Here is a 16834-nt window from a genome sequence, read left to right on the forward strand (position 1 = left end):
CGGGTGGGCTCGAACCTCCAACCTTTCGCTTAACAGCCGATCGCGCTAGCCAATTGTGCCATGGAGACAGTCCTGGTCCACTCTCACCACCATCAGAACATATCTTCAAAGCTATCAACCCAAAGAAAAAAAGCAACACACCACTCCTGGGTGGGCTCGAACCTCCAACCTTTCAGTTAACAGCCCATGGCACTAGCCAATTGCGCCACGGAGACAGTCATGCTCCACTCTCACCACCGTCAGAGCATTTTTTCAGAGCTATCTGCCCAAAGAAAAAAATCGCCGCACCACCATCGGGTGCGCTCAAACCTCCAACCTTTCGGTTAACAGCCCATCGCGCTAGCCAATTGCGCCACGGAGACAGTCATGCTCCACTCTCACCACCGTCAGAACATTTCTTCAGAGCTATCAGCCCAAAGAAAAAAAAGCGCCGCACTACCACCGGGTGGGCTCGAACCTCCAACCTTTCGGTTAATAGCCCATCGCGCTAGCCAATTACGCCACGGAGACAGTCGTGCTCCACTCTCACCACCATCAGAACATATCTTCAAAGCTATCAGCGCAAAGAAAAAAAGCAACACACCATTCCCGGGAGGGCTCGAACCTCCAACCTTTCGGTTAACAGCCGATCACGCTAGCCAATTGCGCCACGGAGACAGTCGTGCTCCACTCCCACCACCATAAGAACATATCTTCAAAGCTATCAGTGCAAAGAAAAAAGCAGCACACCACTCCCGGGAGAGGTCGAACCTGAAACCTTTCAGTTAACAGCCGATTGCGCTAGCCAATTGCGCCACGGAGACAGTCCTGCTCCACTCTCACCTCCATCAGAACATTTCTTCAGAGCTATCAGCCCCAAGGAAAAAAGCGCCGCACCACCTCCGGGTGGGCTCGAACCTCCAGCCTTTTGGTTAACAGCCGATCGCGCTTGCCAATTACGCCACGGAGACAGGCGTGCTTCACTCCCACCACCGTCAGAACATTTCTTCAGAGCTATCAGCCCAAAGAAAAAAAAGCAACACACCACTCTCGGGAGGGCTCGAACCTCCAACCTTTCAGTTAACAGCCGATCGCGCTAGCCAATAGCGCCACGGAGACAGTCGTGCTCCACTCCCACCACCGTCAGAACATTTCTTCAGAGCTATCAGCCCAAAGAAAAAAAGCGCCGCACCACCACCGGGTGGGCTCGAGCGTCCAACCATTCGGTTAATAGCCCATCGCGCTAGCCAATTACGCCACGGAGACAATCGTGCTCAACTCTCACCACCATCAGAACATATCTTCAAAGCTATCAGCACAAAGAAAATAGCAACACACCACTCCCGGGAGGGCTCGAACCTCCAACCTTTCGGTTAACAGCCGATCGCGCCAGCCAATTGCGCCAAGGAGACAGTCATGCTCCACTCTCACCACCTTCAGAACATTTCTTCAAAGCTATCAGCCAAAAGAAAAAAAAGCACTGCACCATCCTTGGTGGGCTCGAACCTCCAACCTTTCGGTTAACATCCCATCGCGCTAGCCAATTACGCCACGGAGACAGTCGTGCTCCACTCTCACCACCGTCAGAACATTTCTTCAAAGCTATCAGCCAAAAGAAAAAAAAGCGCTGCACCACCATCGGGTGAGCTCGAACCTCCAACCTTTCGGTTAACAGCCCATCGCGCTAGCCAATTCCGCCACGGAGACAGTCATGCTCCATTCTCACCACCGTCAGAACATTTCTTCAGAGCTATCAGCCCAAAGAAAAAAAAGCGCCGCACCACCACCGGGTGGGCTCAAACCTCCAACCTTTCGGTTAATACCCCATCGCTCTAGCCAATTACGCCACGGAGACAGTCGTGCTCCACTCTCACCACCATCAGAACATATCTTCAAAGCTATCAGCCCAAAGAAAAAAAAGCAACACACCACTCCCGGGAGGGCTCGAACCTCCAACCTTTCAGTTAACAGCCGATCGCGCTAGCCAATTGCGCCACGGAGACAGTCGTGCTCCACTCCCACCGCCGTCAGAACATTTCTTCAGAGCTATCAGCCCAAAGGAAAAAAGCGCCGCACCACCACCGGGTGGGCTCGAGCGTCCAACCATTCGGTTAATAGCCCATCGCGCTAGCCAATTACGCCACGGAGACAGTCGTGCTCAACTCTCACCACCATCAGAACATATCTTCAAAGCTATCAGCACAAAGAAAAAAGCAACACACCACTCCCGGGAGGGCTCGAACCTCCAACCTTTCGTTTACCAGCCGATCGCGCTAGCCAATTGCGCCAAGGAGACAGTCATGCTCCACTCTCACCACCGTCAGAACATTTCTTCAAAGCTATCAGCCAAAAGAAAAAAAAGCGCTGCACCACCATCGGGTGAGCTCGAACCTCCAACCTTTCGGTTAACAGCCCATCGCGCTAGCCAATTGCGCCACGGAGACAGTCATGCTCCACTCTCACCACCGTCAGAACATTTCTTCAGAGCTATCAGCCCAAAGAAAAAAAAGCGCCGCACCACCACCGGGTGGGCTCAAACCTCCAACCTTTCGGTTAATACCCCATCGCTCTAGCCAATTACGCCACGGAGACAGTCGTGCTCCACTCTCACCACCATCAGAACATATCTTCAAGGCTATAAGCGCTAAGAAAAAAAAGCAACACACAAATCCCGGGAGTGCTCGAACCTCCAACCTTTTGGTTAACAGCCGATCGCGCTAGCCAATTGCGCGACGGAGACAGTCGTGCTCCACTCCCACCACCATCAGAACATACCTTCAAAGCTATAAGCGCAAAGAAAAAAAAAGCAACACACCACTTCCGGGAGTGCTCGAACCTCCAACCTTTTGGTTAACAGCCGATCGCGCTAGCCAATTGCGCCACGGAGACAGTCGTGCTCCACTCCCACCACCATCAGAACATATCTTCAAAGCTATAAGCGCAAAGAAAAAAAGCAACACACCACTCCCGGGAGGGCTCGAACCTCCAACCTTTCGGTTAACAGCCCATCGCGCTAGCCGATTGCGCCAAGGAGACAGTCATGCTCCACTCTCACCACCGTCAGAACATTTCTTCAGAGGTATCAGCCAAAAGAAAAAAAGACGCCGCACCACCACCGCGTGGGCTCGAACATCCAACCTTTCGGTTAACAGCCGATCGCGCCAGCCAATTGCGCCACGGAGAGAGTCGTGCTCCTTTCTCACCACCATCAGAACATATCTTCAAAGCTATCAGCGCAAAGAAAAAAGCGACACACCACTCCCGGGAGAGCTCGAACCTCCAACCTTTCGGTTAACAGCCGATCGCGCTAGCCAATTGCGCCACGGAGACAGTCGCGCTCCACTCTCACCACCGTCAGATAATTTCTTCAGAGCTATCAGCCCAAAGAAAAAAAAGCCCCGCACCACCACCGGGTGGGCTCGAACCTCCAACCTTCCGGTTAACAGCCGATCGCGCTAGCCAATTGCGCCACGGAGACAGTCATGCTCCACTCTCACCACTGTCAGAACATTTCTTCAGAGCTATCAGCCCAAAGGAAAAAAAGCGCCGCACCACCACCGGGTGGGCTCGAGCGTCCAACATTTCGGTTAATAGCCCATCGCGCTAGCCAATTACGCCACGGAGACAGTCGTGCTCCACTCTCACCACCATCAGAACATATCTTCAAAGCTATCAGCGCAAAGAAAAAAGCAACACACCACTCCCGGGAGGGCTCGAACCTCCAACCTTTCGGCTAACAGCCGATCGCGCTAGCCAATTGCGCCACGGAGACAGTCATGCTCCACTCTCACCACCGTCAGAACATTTCTCCAGAGCTATCAGCCCAAAGAAAAAAAACGCCGCCCCACCATCCGGTGGGCTGGAACCTCCAACCTTTCAGATAACAGCCCATCGCGCTAGCCAATTGCGCCACGGAGACAGTCCTGCTCCACTCTCACTACCGCCAGAACATTTCTTTAGTGCTATCAGCCCAAAGAAAAAAAGCAACACACCACTCTCAGGAGGGCTCGAACCTCCAACCTTTCAGTTAACAGCCGATTCCGCTAGCCAATTGCGCCACGGAGACAGTCATGCTCCACTCTCACCACTGTCAGAACATTTCTTCAGAGCTATCAGCCCAAAGGGAAAAAAGCGCCGCACCACCACCGGGTGGGCTCGAGATTCCAACATTTCGGTTAATAGCCCATCGCGCTAGCCAATTACGCCACGGAGACAGTCGTGCTCCACTCTCACCACCATCAGAACATATCTTCAAAGCTATCAGCCCAAAGAAAAAAAAGCGCCGCCCCACCATCGGGTGGGCTCGAACCTCCAACCTTTCGGTTAACAGCCCATCGCGTTAGCCTAATGTGCCACGGAGACAGTCCTGCTCGACTCTCACTACCGTCAGAACATTTCTTCAGAGCTATCAGCCCAAAGGAAAAAAGCGCCGCACCACCACCGGGTGGGCTCGAACCTCCAACCTTTTGGTTAACAGCCGATCACGCTAGCCAATTGCGCCACGGAGAGAGTCGTGCTCCTTTCTCACCACCATCAGAACATATCTTCAAAGCTATCAGCGCAAAGAAAAAAGCGACACACCACTCCCGGGAGGGCTCGAAACTCCAACCTTTCGGTTAACAGCCGATCGCGCTAGCCAATTGCGCCACGGAGGCAGTCCTGTTCCACGCTCTCCACCATCAGAACATATCTTCAAAGCTATCAGCCCAAAAAAAAAGCGCCGCACCACCACCGGGTGGGCTCGAACCTCCAACCTTTCGCTTAACAGCCGATCGCGCTAGCCAATTGTGCCATGGAGACAGTCCTGGTCCACTCTCACCACCATCAGAACATATCTTCAAAGCTATCAACCCAAAGAAAAAAAGCAACACACCACTCCTGGGTGGGCTCGAACCTCCAACCTTTCAGTTAACAGCCCATGGCACTAGCCAATTGCGCCACGGAGACAGTCATGCTCCACTCTCACCACCGTCAGAGCATTTTTTCAGAGCTATCTGCCCAAAGAAAAAAATCGCCGCACCACCATCGGGTGCGCTCAAACCTCCAACCTTTCGGTTAACAGCCCATCGCTCTAGCCAATTGCGCCACGGAGACAGTCATGCTCCACTCTCACCACCGTCAGAACATTTCTTCAGAGCTATCAGCCCAAAGAAAAAAAAGCGCCGCACTACCACCGGGTGGGCTCGAACCTCCAACCTTTCGGTTAATAGCCCATCGCGCTAGCCAATTACGCCACGGAGACAGTCGTGCTCCACTCTCACCACCATCAGAACATATCTTCAAAGCTATCAGCGCAAAGAAAAAAAGCAACACACCATTCCCGGGAGGGCTCGAACCTCCAACCTTTCGGTTAACAGCCGATCACGCTAGCCAATTGCGCCACGGAGACAGTCGTGCTCCACTCCCACCACCATAAGAACATATCTTCAAAGCTATCAGTGCAAAGAAAAAAGCAGCACACCACTCCCGGGAGAGGTCGAACCTGAAACCTTTCAGTTAACAGCCGATTGCGCTAGCCAATTGCGCCACGGAGACAGTCCTGCTCCACTCTCACCTCCATCAGAACATTTCTTCAGAGCTATCAGCCCCAAGGAAAAAAGCGCCGCACCACCTCCGGGTGGGCTCGAACCTCCAGCCTTTTGGTTAACAGCCGATCGCGCTTGCCAATTACGCCACGGAGACAGGCGTGCTTCACTCCCACCACCGTCAGAACATTTCTTCAGAGCTATCAGCCCAAAGAAAAAAAAGCAACACACCACTCTCGGGAGGGCTCGAACCTCCAACCTTTCAGTTAACAGCCGATCGCGCTAGCCAATAGCGCCACGGAGACAGTCGTGCTCCACTCCCACCACCGTCAGAACATTTCTTCAGAGCTATCAGCCCAAAGAAAAAAAGCGCCGCACCACCACCGGGTGGGCTCGAGCGTCCAACCATTCGGTTAATAGCCCATCGCGCTAGCCAATTACGCCACGGAGACAATCGTGCTCAACTCTCACCACCATCAGAACATATCTTCAAAGCTATCAGCACAAAGAAAATAGCAACACACCACTCCCGGGAGGGCTCGAACCTCCAACCTTTCGGTTAACAGCCGATCGCGCCAGCCAATTGCGCCAAGGAGACAGTCATGCTCCACTCTCACCACCTTCAGAACATTTCTTCAAAGCTATCAGCCAAAAGAAAAAAAAGCACTGCACCATCCTTGGTGGGCTCGAACCTCCAACCTTTCGGTTAACATCCCATCGCGCTAGCCAATTACGCCACGGAGACAGTCGTGCTCCACTCTCACCACCGTCAGAACATTTCTTCAAAGCTATCAGCCAAAAGAAAAAAAAGCGCTGCACCACCATCGGGTGAGCTCGAACCTCCAACCTTTCGGTTAACAGCCCATCGCGCTAGCCAATTCCGCCACGGAGACAGTCATGCTCCATTCTCACCACCGTCAGAACATTTCTTCAGAGCTATCAGCCCAAAGAAAAAAAAGCGCCGCACCACCACCGGGTGGGCTCAAACCTCCAACCTTTCGGTTAATACCCCATCGCTCTAGCCAATTACGCCACGGAGACAGTCGTGCTCCACTCTCACCACCATCAGAACATATCTTCAAAGCTATCAGCCCAAAGAAAAAAAAGCAACACACCACTCCCGGGAGGGCTCGAACCTCCAACCTTTCAGTTAACAGCCGATCGCGCTAGCCAATTGCGCCACGGAGACAGTCGTGCTCCACTCCCACCGCCGTCAGAACATTTCTTCAGAGCTATCAGCCCAAAGGAAAAAAGCGCCGCACCACCACCGGGTGGGCTCGAGCGTCCAACCATTCGGTTAATAGCCCATCGCGCTAGCCAATTACGCCACGGAGACAGTCGTGCTCAACTCTCACCACCATCAGAACATATCTTCAAAGCTATCAGCACAAAGAAAAAAGCAACACACCACTCCCGGGAGGGCTCGAACCTCCAACCTTTCGTTTACCAGCCGATCGCGCTAGCCAATTGCGCCAAGGAGACAGTCATGCTCCACTCTCACCACCGTCAGAACATTTCTTCAAAGCTATCAGCCAAAAGAAAAAAAAGCGCTGCACCACCATCGGGTGAGCTCGAACCTCCAACCTTTCGGTTAACAGCCCATCGCGCTAGCCAATTGCGCCACGGAGACAGTCATGCTCCACTCTCACCACCGTCAGAACATTTCTTCAGAGCTATCAGCCCAAAGAAAAAAAAGCGCCGCACCACCACCGGGTGGGCTCAAACCTCCAACCTTTCGGTTAATACCCCATCGCTCTAGCCAATTACGCCACGGAGACAGTCGTGCTCCACTCTCACCACCATCAGAACATATCTTCAAGGCTATAAGCGCTAAGAAAAAAAAGCAACACACAAATCCCGGGAGTGCTCGAACCTCCAACCTTTTGGTTAACAGCCGATCGCGCTAGCCAATTGCGCGACGGAGACAGTCGTGCTCCACTCCCACCACCATCAGAACATACCTTCAAAGCTATAAGCGCAAAGAAAAAAAAAGCAACACACCACTTCCGGGAGTGCTCGAACCTCCAACCTTTTGGTTAACAGCCGATCGCGCTAGCCAATTGCGCCACGGAGACAGTCGTGCTCCACTCCCACCACCATCAGAACATATCTTCAAAGCTATAAGCGCAAAGAAAAAAAGCAACACACCACTCCCGGGAGGGCTCGAACCTCCAACCTTTCGGTTAACAGCCCATCGCGCTAGCCGATTGCGCCAAGGAGACAGTCATGCTCCACTCTCACCACCGTCAGAACATTTCTTCAGAGGTATCAGCCAAAAGAAAAAAAGCGCTGCACCACCATCGGGTGGGCTCGAACCTCCAACCTTTCGGTTAACAGCCAATCGCGCTAGCCAATTGTGCCACGGAGAGAGTCGTGCTCCAATCACACCACCATCACAACATATCTTCAAAGCTATCAGCCCAAAGAATAAAAAGCACCGCACCGCCACCGCGTGGGCTCGAACCTCCAACCTCTCGGTCACCAGCTGATCGCGCTAGCCAATTGCGCCACGGAGACAGTCCTGCTCCACTCGCACCACCATCAGAACATATCTGCAAAGCTATCAGCCCAAAGAAAAAAAAGCAACACACCACTCCCGGGAGGGCTCGAACTTCCAACCTTTCAGTTAATAGCCCATCGCGCTAGCCAATTACGCCACGGAGACAGTCGTGCTCAACCCTCACCACCATCAGAACATATCTTCAGAGCTATCAGCGCAAAGAAAAAAGCAACACACCACTCCCGGGAGGGCTCGAACATCCAACCTTTCGGTTAACAGCCGATCGCGCTAGCCAATTGCGCCAAGGAGACAGTCATGCTCCACTCTCACCACCGTCAGAACACTTCTTCAGAGCTATCAGCCCAAAGAAAAAAAAAGCGCTGCACCACCATCGGGTGGGCTCGAACCTCCAACCTTTCGGTTAACAGCCCATCGCGCTAGCCAATTGCGCCACGGAGACAGTCATGCTCCACTCTCACCAGCTTCAGAACATTTCTTCAGAGCTATCAGCCCAAAGAAAAAAAGCGCCGCACCACCACCGGGTGGGCTCAAACCTCCAACCTTTCGGTTATTACCCCATCGCGCTAGCCAATTACGCCACGGAGACAGTCATGCTCCACTCTCACCACCATCAGAACATATCTCCAAAGCTATAAGCGCAAAGAAAAAAAAAAGCAACACACCACTCCCGGGAGTGCTCGAACCTCCAATCTTTTGGTTAACAGCCGATCGCGCTAGCCAATTGCGCCACGGAGACAGTCGTGCTCCACTCCCACCACCATCAGAACATATCTTCAAAGCTATCAGCGCAAAGAAAAAAGCAACACACCACTCCCGGGAGAGCTCGAACCTCCAACCTTTCGGTTAACAGCCGATCGCGCTAGCCAATTGCGCCACGGAGACAGTCGTGCTCCACTCTCACCACCGTCAGAACATTTCTTCAGAGCTATCAGCCCAAAGAAAAGAAAGCGCCGCACCACCACCGGGTGGGCTCGAACCTCCAACCTTTAGGTTAATAGCCCATCGTGCTAGCCAATTACGCCACGGAGACAGTCGTGCTCCACTCTCACCACCATCAGAACATATCTTCAAAGCTATAAGCGCAAAGAAAAAAAGCAACACACCACTCCCGGGAGGGCTCGAACCTCCAACCTTTCGGTTACCAGCCGATCGCGCTAGCCAATTGCGCCACGGAGACAGTCGTGCTCCACTCCCACCACCATCAGAACATATCTTCAAAGCTATCAGCGCAAAGAAAAAAGCAACACACCACTCCCGGGAGAGCTCGAACCTCCAACCTTTCAGTTAACAGACCATCGCGCTAGCCAATTGCGCCACGGAGACAGTCGTGCTCCACTCTCACCACCATCACAACTTCAAAGCTATCAGCCCAAAGGAAAAAAAGCACCGCACCACCACCACCACGTGGGCTCGAACTTCCAACCTTTCGGTTAACAGCCGAACGTGCTAGCCGATTGCGCCAAGGAGACAGTCATGCTCCACTCTCACCACCGTCAAACCATTTCTTCATAGCTATCAGCCAAATCAAAAAAAGCGCTGCACCACCATCGGGTGGGCTCGAACCTCCAACCTTTCGGTTAATAGCCCACCGCGCTAGCCAATTACGCCACGGAGACAGTCGTGCTCCACTCTCACCACCGTCAGAACATTTCTTCAGAGCTATCAGCCCAAAGAAATAAAAGCGCCGCACCACCACCAGGTGGGCTCGAACCTCCAACCTTTCGGTTAACAGCCGATCGAGCTAGCCAATAGCGCCATGGAGACAGTCCTGCTCCACTCTCACCACCATCAGAACATATCTTCAAAGCTATCAGCCCAAAGAAAAAAAAGCAACACACCATTCCTGGGTGGGCTCGAACCTCCAACCTTTCAGTTAACAGCCCATCGCGCTAGCCAATTGCGCCACGGAGAGAGTCGTGCTCCAATCACACCACCATCACAACATATCTTCAAAACTATCAGCCCAAAGAATAAAAAGCACCGCACCGCCACCGCGTGGGCTCGAACCTCCAACCTCTCGGTCACCAGCCGATCGCGCTAGCCAATTGCGCCACGGAGACAGTCCTGCTCCACTCTCACCACCATCAGAACATATCTTCAAAGCTATCAGCGCAAAGAAAACAGCAACACACCACTCCCGGGAGAGCTCGAACCTCCAACCTTTCGGTTAACAGCCGATCGCGCTAGCCAATTGCGCCACGGAGACAGTCGTGCTCCGCTCCCACCATCATCAGAACATATCTTCAAAGCTGTCAGCGCAAAGAAAAAAGCAACACACCACTCCCGGGAGAGCTCGAACCTTCAACCTTTCAGTTAACAGCCCATCGCTCTAGCCAATTGCGCCACGGAGACAGTCGTGCTCCACTCTCACCACCATCACAACATAACTTCAAAGCTATCAGCCCAAAGGAAAAAAAGCACCGCACCACCACCACGTGGGCTCGAACCTCCAACCTTTCGGTTAACAGCCGATCGCGCTAGCCAATTGCGCCACGGAGACAGTCGTGCTCCACTCTCACCACCGTCAGAACATTTCTTCAGAGCTATCAGCCCAAAAAAAAGCGCCGCACCACCACAACGTGGGCTCGAACCTCACACCTATCGGTTAACAGCCCACAGCGCTAGCCAATTACACCACGGAGACAGTCGTGCTCCACTCTCACCACCATCAGAACATATCTTCAAAGCTATAAGCTCAAAGAAAAAAAGCAACACACCACTCCCGGGAGGGCTCGAACCTCCAACCTTTCAGTTAACAGCCGATCGCGCTAGCCAATTGCGCCACGGAGACAACCGTGCTCCACTCCCACCACCATCAGGACATATCTTCAAAGCTATCAGCGCAAAGAAAAAAGCAACACACCACTCCCGGGAGAGCTCGAACCTCCAACCTTTGAGTTAACAGCCCATCGCGCTAGCCAGTTGCGCCACGGAGACAGTCGTGCTCCACTCTCACCACCATCACAACATATCTTCAAAGCTATCAGCCTAAAAGAAAAAATGCACCGCACCACCACCGCGTGGGCTCGAACTTCCAACCTTTAGGTTAATAGCCGAACGTGCTAGCCGATTGCGCCAAGGAGACAGTCATGCTCCACTCTCACCACCGTCAGAACATTTCTTCAGAGCTATCAGCCAGAAGAAAAAAAGCGCTGCACCTCCATCGGGTGGGCTCGAACCTCCAACCCTTCGGTTAACAGCCGATCGCGCTAGCCCATTGCGCCATTGAGACAGTCCTGCTCCACTCTCACCACCATCAGAACATATCTTCAAAGCTATCAGCCCAAAGAAAAAAAAGCAACACACCATTTCTGGGTGGGCTCGAACCTCCAACCTTTCAGTTCACAGACCATCGCGCTAGCCAATTGCGCCACGGAGAGAGTCGTTCTCCAATCACACCACCATCACAACATATCTTCAAAGCTATCAGCCCAAAGAAAAAAAAGCACCGCCCCGCCACCACGTGGGCTCGAACCTCCAACCTCTCGGTTACCAGCCGATCGCGCTAGCCAATTGCGCCACGGAGACAGTCCTGCTCCACTCTCACCACCATCAGAACATATCTTCAAAGCTATCAGCCCAAAGAAAAAAAAGCAACACACCACTCCCGGGAGGGCTCGAACCTCCAACCTTTCAGTTAACAGCCGATCGCGCTAGCCAATTGCGCCACGGAGACAGTCGTGCTCCACTCACACCACCGTCAGAACATTTCTTCAGAGCTATCAGCCCAAAGGAAAAAAGCGCCGCACCACCACCGGGTGGGCTCGAGCGTCCAACCATTCGGTTAATAGCCCATCGCGCTAGCCAATTACGCCACGGAGACAGTCGTGCTCAACTCTCACCACCATCAAAACATATCTTCAAAGCTATCAGCGCAAAGAAAAAAGCAACACACCACTCCCGGGAGAGCTCCAACCTCCAACCTTTCAGTTAACAGCCCATCGCGCTAGCCAATCGCGCCACGGAGACAGTCGTGCTCCACTCTCACCACCATCACAACATAACTTCAAAGCTATCAGCCCAAAGGAAAAAAAGCACCGCACCACCACCACGTGGGCTCGAACTTCCAACCTTTCGGTTAACAGCCGAACGTGCTAGCCGATTGCGCCAAGGAGACAGTCATGCTCCACTCTCACCACCGTCAGAACATTTCTTCATAGCTATCAGCCAAAAGAAAAAAAGCGCTGCACCACCATCGGGTGGGCTCGAACCTCCAACCTTTCGGTTAACAGCCAATCGCGCTAGCCAATTGTGCCACGGAGACAGTCGTGCTCCACTCTCACCACCGTCAGAACATTTCTTCAGAGCCATCAGCCCAAAGAAAAAAAAGCGCCGCACCACCACCAGGTGGGCTCGAACCTCCAACCTTTCGGTTACCAGCCGATCGCGCTAGCCAATTGCGCCACGGAGACAGTCCTGCTCCACTCTCACCCTCATCAGAACATATCTTCAAAGCTATCAGCCCAAAGAAAAAAAAACAAAACACCACTCCCGGGAGGGCTCGAACCTCCAACCTTTCAGTTAACAGCCGATCGCGCTAGCCAATTGCGCCACGGAGACAGTCGTGCTCCACTCCCACCACCATCAGAACATTTCTTCAGAGCTATCAGCCCAAAGGAAAAAAGCGCCGCACCACCACCGGGTGGGCTCGAGCGTCCAACCTTTCGGTTATTAGCCCATCGCGCTAGCCAATTACGCCACGGAGACAGTCGTGCTCAACTCTCACCACCATCAGAACATATCTTCAAAGCTATCAGCCCAAAGGAAAAAAGCGCCGCACCACCACCAGGTGGGCTCGAACCTCCAACCTTTTGGTTAACAGCCGATAGCGCTAGCCAATTGCGCCACGGAGACAGTCGTGCTCCACTCTCACCACCATCAGAACATATCTTCAAAGCTATAGGCGCAAAGAAAAAAAAGCAACACACCACTCCCGGGAGTGCTCGAACCTCCAACCTTTTGGTTAACAGCCGATCGCGCTAGCCAATTGCGCCACGGAGACAGTCGTGCTCCACTCTCACCACCATCAGAACATATCTTCAAAGCTATCAGCCCAAAGAAAAAAAAGCAACACACCATTCCTGGGTGGGCTCGAACCTCCAACCTTTCAGTTAACAGCCCATCGCGCTAGCCAATTGCGCCACGGAGAGAGTCGTGCTCCAATCACACCACCATCACAACATATCTTCAAAGCTATCAGCCCAAAGAATAAAAAGCACCGCACCGCCACCGCGTGGGCTCGAACCTCCAACCTCTCGGTCACCAGCCGATCGCGCTAGCCAATTGCGCCACGGAGACAGTCCTGCTTCACTCTCACCACCATCAGAACATATCTTCAAAGCTATCAGCGCAAAGAAAACAGCAACACACCACTCCCGGGAGAGCTCGAACCTCCAACCTTTCGGTTAACAGCCGATCGCGCTAGCCAATTGCGCCACGGAGACAGTCGTGCTCCACTCTCACCACCGTCAGAACATTTCTTCAGAGCTATCAGCCTAAAGAAAAGAAAGCGCCGCACCACCACCGGGTGGGCTCGAACCTCCAACCTTTCGGTTAATAGCCCATCGTTCTAGCCAATTACGCCACGGAGACAGTCGTGCTCCACTCTCACCACCATCAGAACATATCTTCAAAGCTATGAGCGCAAAGAAAAAAAGCAACACACCACTCCCGGGAGGGCTCGAACCTCCAACCTTTCGGTTAACAGCCGATCGCGCTAGCCAATTGCGCCACGGAGACAGTCGTGCTCCGCTCCCACCATCATCAGAACATATCTTCAAAGCTGTCAGCGCAAAGAAAAAAGCAACACACCACTCCCCGGAGATCTCGAACCTCCAACCTTTCAGTTAACAGCCGATAGCGCTAGCCAATTGCGCCACGGAGACAGTCGTGCTCCACTCTCACCACCATCACAACATAACTTCAAAGCTATCAGCCCAAAGGAAAAAAGCGCCGCACCACCACCGGGTGGGCTCGAGCGTCCAACCTTTCGGTTATTAGCCCATCGCGCTAGCCAATTACGCCACGGAGACAGTCGTGCTCAACTCTCACCACCATCAGAACATATCTTCAAAGCTATCAGCCCAAAGGAAAAAAGCGCCGCACCACCACCAGGTGGGCTCGAACCTCCAACCTTTTGGTTAACAGCCGATAGCGCTAGCCAATTGCGCCACGGAGACAGTCGTGCTCCACTCTCACCACCATCAGAACATATCTTCAAAGCTATAAGCTCAAAGAAAAAAAGCAACACACCACTCCCGGGAGGGCTCGAACCTCCAACCTTTCAGTTAACAGCCGATCGCGCTACCCAATTGCGCCACGGAGACAACCGTGCTCCACTCCCACCACCATCAGAACATATCTTCAAAGCTATCAGCGCAAAGAAAAAAGCAACACACCACTCCCGGGAGAGCTCGAACCTCCAACCTTTCGGTTAACAGCCGATCGCGCTAGCCAATTGCGCCACGGAGACAGTCGCGCTCCACTCTCACCACCGTCAGATAATTTCTTCAGAGCTATCAGCCCAAAGAAAAAAAAGCCCCGCACCACCACCGGGTGGGCTCGAACCTCCAACCTTCCGGTTAACAGCCGATCGCGCTAGCCAATTGCGCCACGGAGACAGTCATGCTCCACTCTCACCACTGTCAGAACATTTCTTCAGAGCTATCAGCCCAAAGGAAAAAAAGCGCCGCACCACCACCGGGTGGGCTCGAGCGTCCAACATTTCGGTTAATAGCCCATCGCGCTAGCCAATTACGCCACGGAGACAGTCGTGCTCCACTCTCACCACCATCAGAACATATCTTCAAAGCTATCAGCGCAAAGAAAAAAGCAACACACCACTCCCGGGAGGGCTCGAACCTCCAACCTTTCGGCTAACAGCCGATCGCGCTAGCCAATTGCGCCACGGAGACAGTCATGCTCCACTCTCACCACCGTCAGAACATTTCTCCAGAGCTATCAGCCCAAAGAAAAAAAACGCCGCCCCACCATCCGGTGGGCTGGAACCTCCAACCTTTCAGATAACAGCCCATCGCGCTAGCCAATTGCGCCACGGAGACAGTCCTGCTCCACTCTCACTACCGCCAGAACATTTCTTTAGTGCTATCAGCCCAAAGAAAAAAAGCAACACACCACTCCCAGGAGGGCTCGAACCTCCAACCTTTCAGTTAACAGCCGATTCCGCTAGCCAATTGCGCCACGGAGACAGTCATGCTCCACTCTCACCACTGTCAGAACATTTCTTCAGAGCTATCAGCCCAAAGGAAAAAAAGCGCCGCACCACCACCGGGTGGGCTCGAGATTCCAACATTTCGGTTAATAGCCCATCGCGCTAGCCAATTACGCCACGGAGACAGTCGTGCTCCACTCTCACCACCATCAGAACATATCTTCAAAGCTATCAGCCCAAAGAAAAAAAAGCGCCGCCCCACCATCGGGTGGGCTCGAACCTCCAACCTTTCGGTTAACAGCCCATCGCGTTAGCCAAATGTGCCACGGAGACAGTCCTGCTCCACTCTCACTACCGTCAGAACATTTCTTCAGAGCTATCAGCCCAAAGGAAAAAAGCGCCGCACCACCACCGGGTGGGCTCGAACCTCCAACCTTTTGGTTAACAGCCGATCACGCTAGCCAATTGCGCCACGGAGAGAGTCGTGCTCCTTTCTCACCACCATCAGAACATATCTTCAAAGCTATCAGCGCAAAGAAAAAAGCGACACACCACTCCCGGGAGGGCTCGAAACTCCAACCTTTCGGTTAACAGCCGATCGCGCTAGCCAATTGCGCCACGGAGGCAGTCCTGTTCCACGCTCTCCACCATCAGAACATATCTTCAAAGCTATCAGCCCAAAAAAAAGCGCCGCACCACCACCGGGTGGGCTCGAACCTCCAACCTTTCGCTTAACAGCCGATCGCGCTAGCCAATTGTGCCATGGAGACAGTCCTGGTCCACTCTCACCACCATCAGAACATATCTTCAAAGCTATCAACCCAAAGAAAAAAAGCAACACACCACTCCTGGGTGGGCTCGAACCTCCAACCTTTCAGTTAACAGCCCATGGCACTAGCCAATTGCGCCACGGAGACAGTCATGCTCCACTCTCACCACCGTCAGAGCATTTTTTCAGAGCTATCTGCCCAAAGAAAAAAATCGCCGCACCACCATCGGGTGCGCTCAAACCTCCAACCTTTCGGTTAACAGCCCATCGCGCTAGCCAATTGCGCCACGGAGACAGTCATGCTCCACTCTCACCACCGTCAGAACATTTCTTCAGAGCTATCAGCCCAAAGAAAAAAAAGCGCCGCACTACCACCGGGTGGGCTCGAACCTCCAACCTTTCGGTTAATAGCCCATCGCGCTAGCCAATTACGCCACGGAGACAGTCGTGCTCCACTCTCACCACCATCAGAACATATCTTCAAAGCTATCAGCGCAAAGAAAAAAAGCAACACACCATTCCCGGGAGGGCTCGAACCTCCAACCTTTCGGTTAACAGCCGATCACGCTAGCCAATTGCGCCACGGAGACAGTCGTGCTCCACTCCCACCACCATAAGAACATATCTTCAAAGCTATCAGTGCAAAGAAAAAAGCAGCACACCACTCCCGGGAGAGGTCGAACCTGAAACCTTTCAGTTAACAGCCGATTGCGCTAGCCAATTGCGCCACGGAGACAGTCCTGCTCCGCTCTCACCACCATCAGAACATATCTTCAAAGCTATCAGCCCAAAGAAAGAAAAGCGCCGCACCACCACCGGGTGGGCTCGAACCTCCAACCTTTCGCTTAACAGCCGATCGCGCTAGCCAA

This window comes from Rhipicephalus microplus, unplaced genomic scaffold, assembly GCF_043290135.1.
Source record: "Rhipicephalus microplus isolate Deutch F79 unplaced genomic scaffold, USDA_Rmic scaffold_26, whole genome shotgun sequence".
NCBI lineage: Eukaryota > Metazoa > Arthropoda > Arachnida > Ixodida > Ixodidae > Rhipicephalus > Rhipicephalus microplus.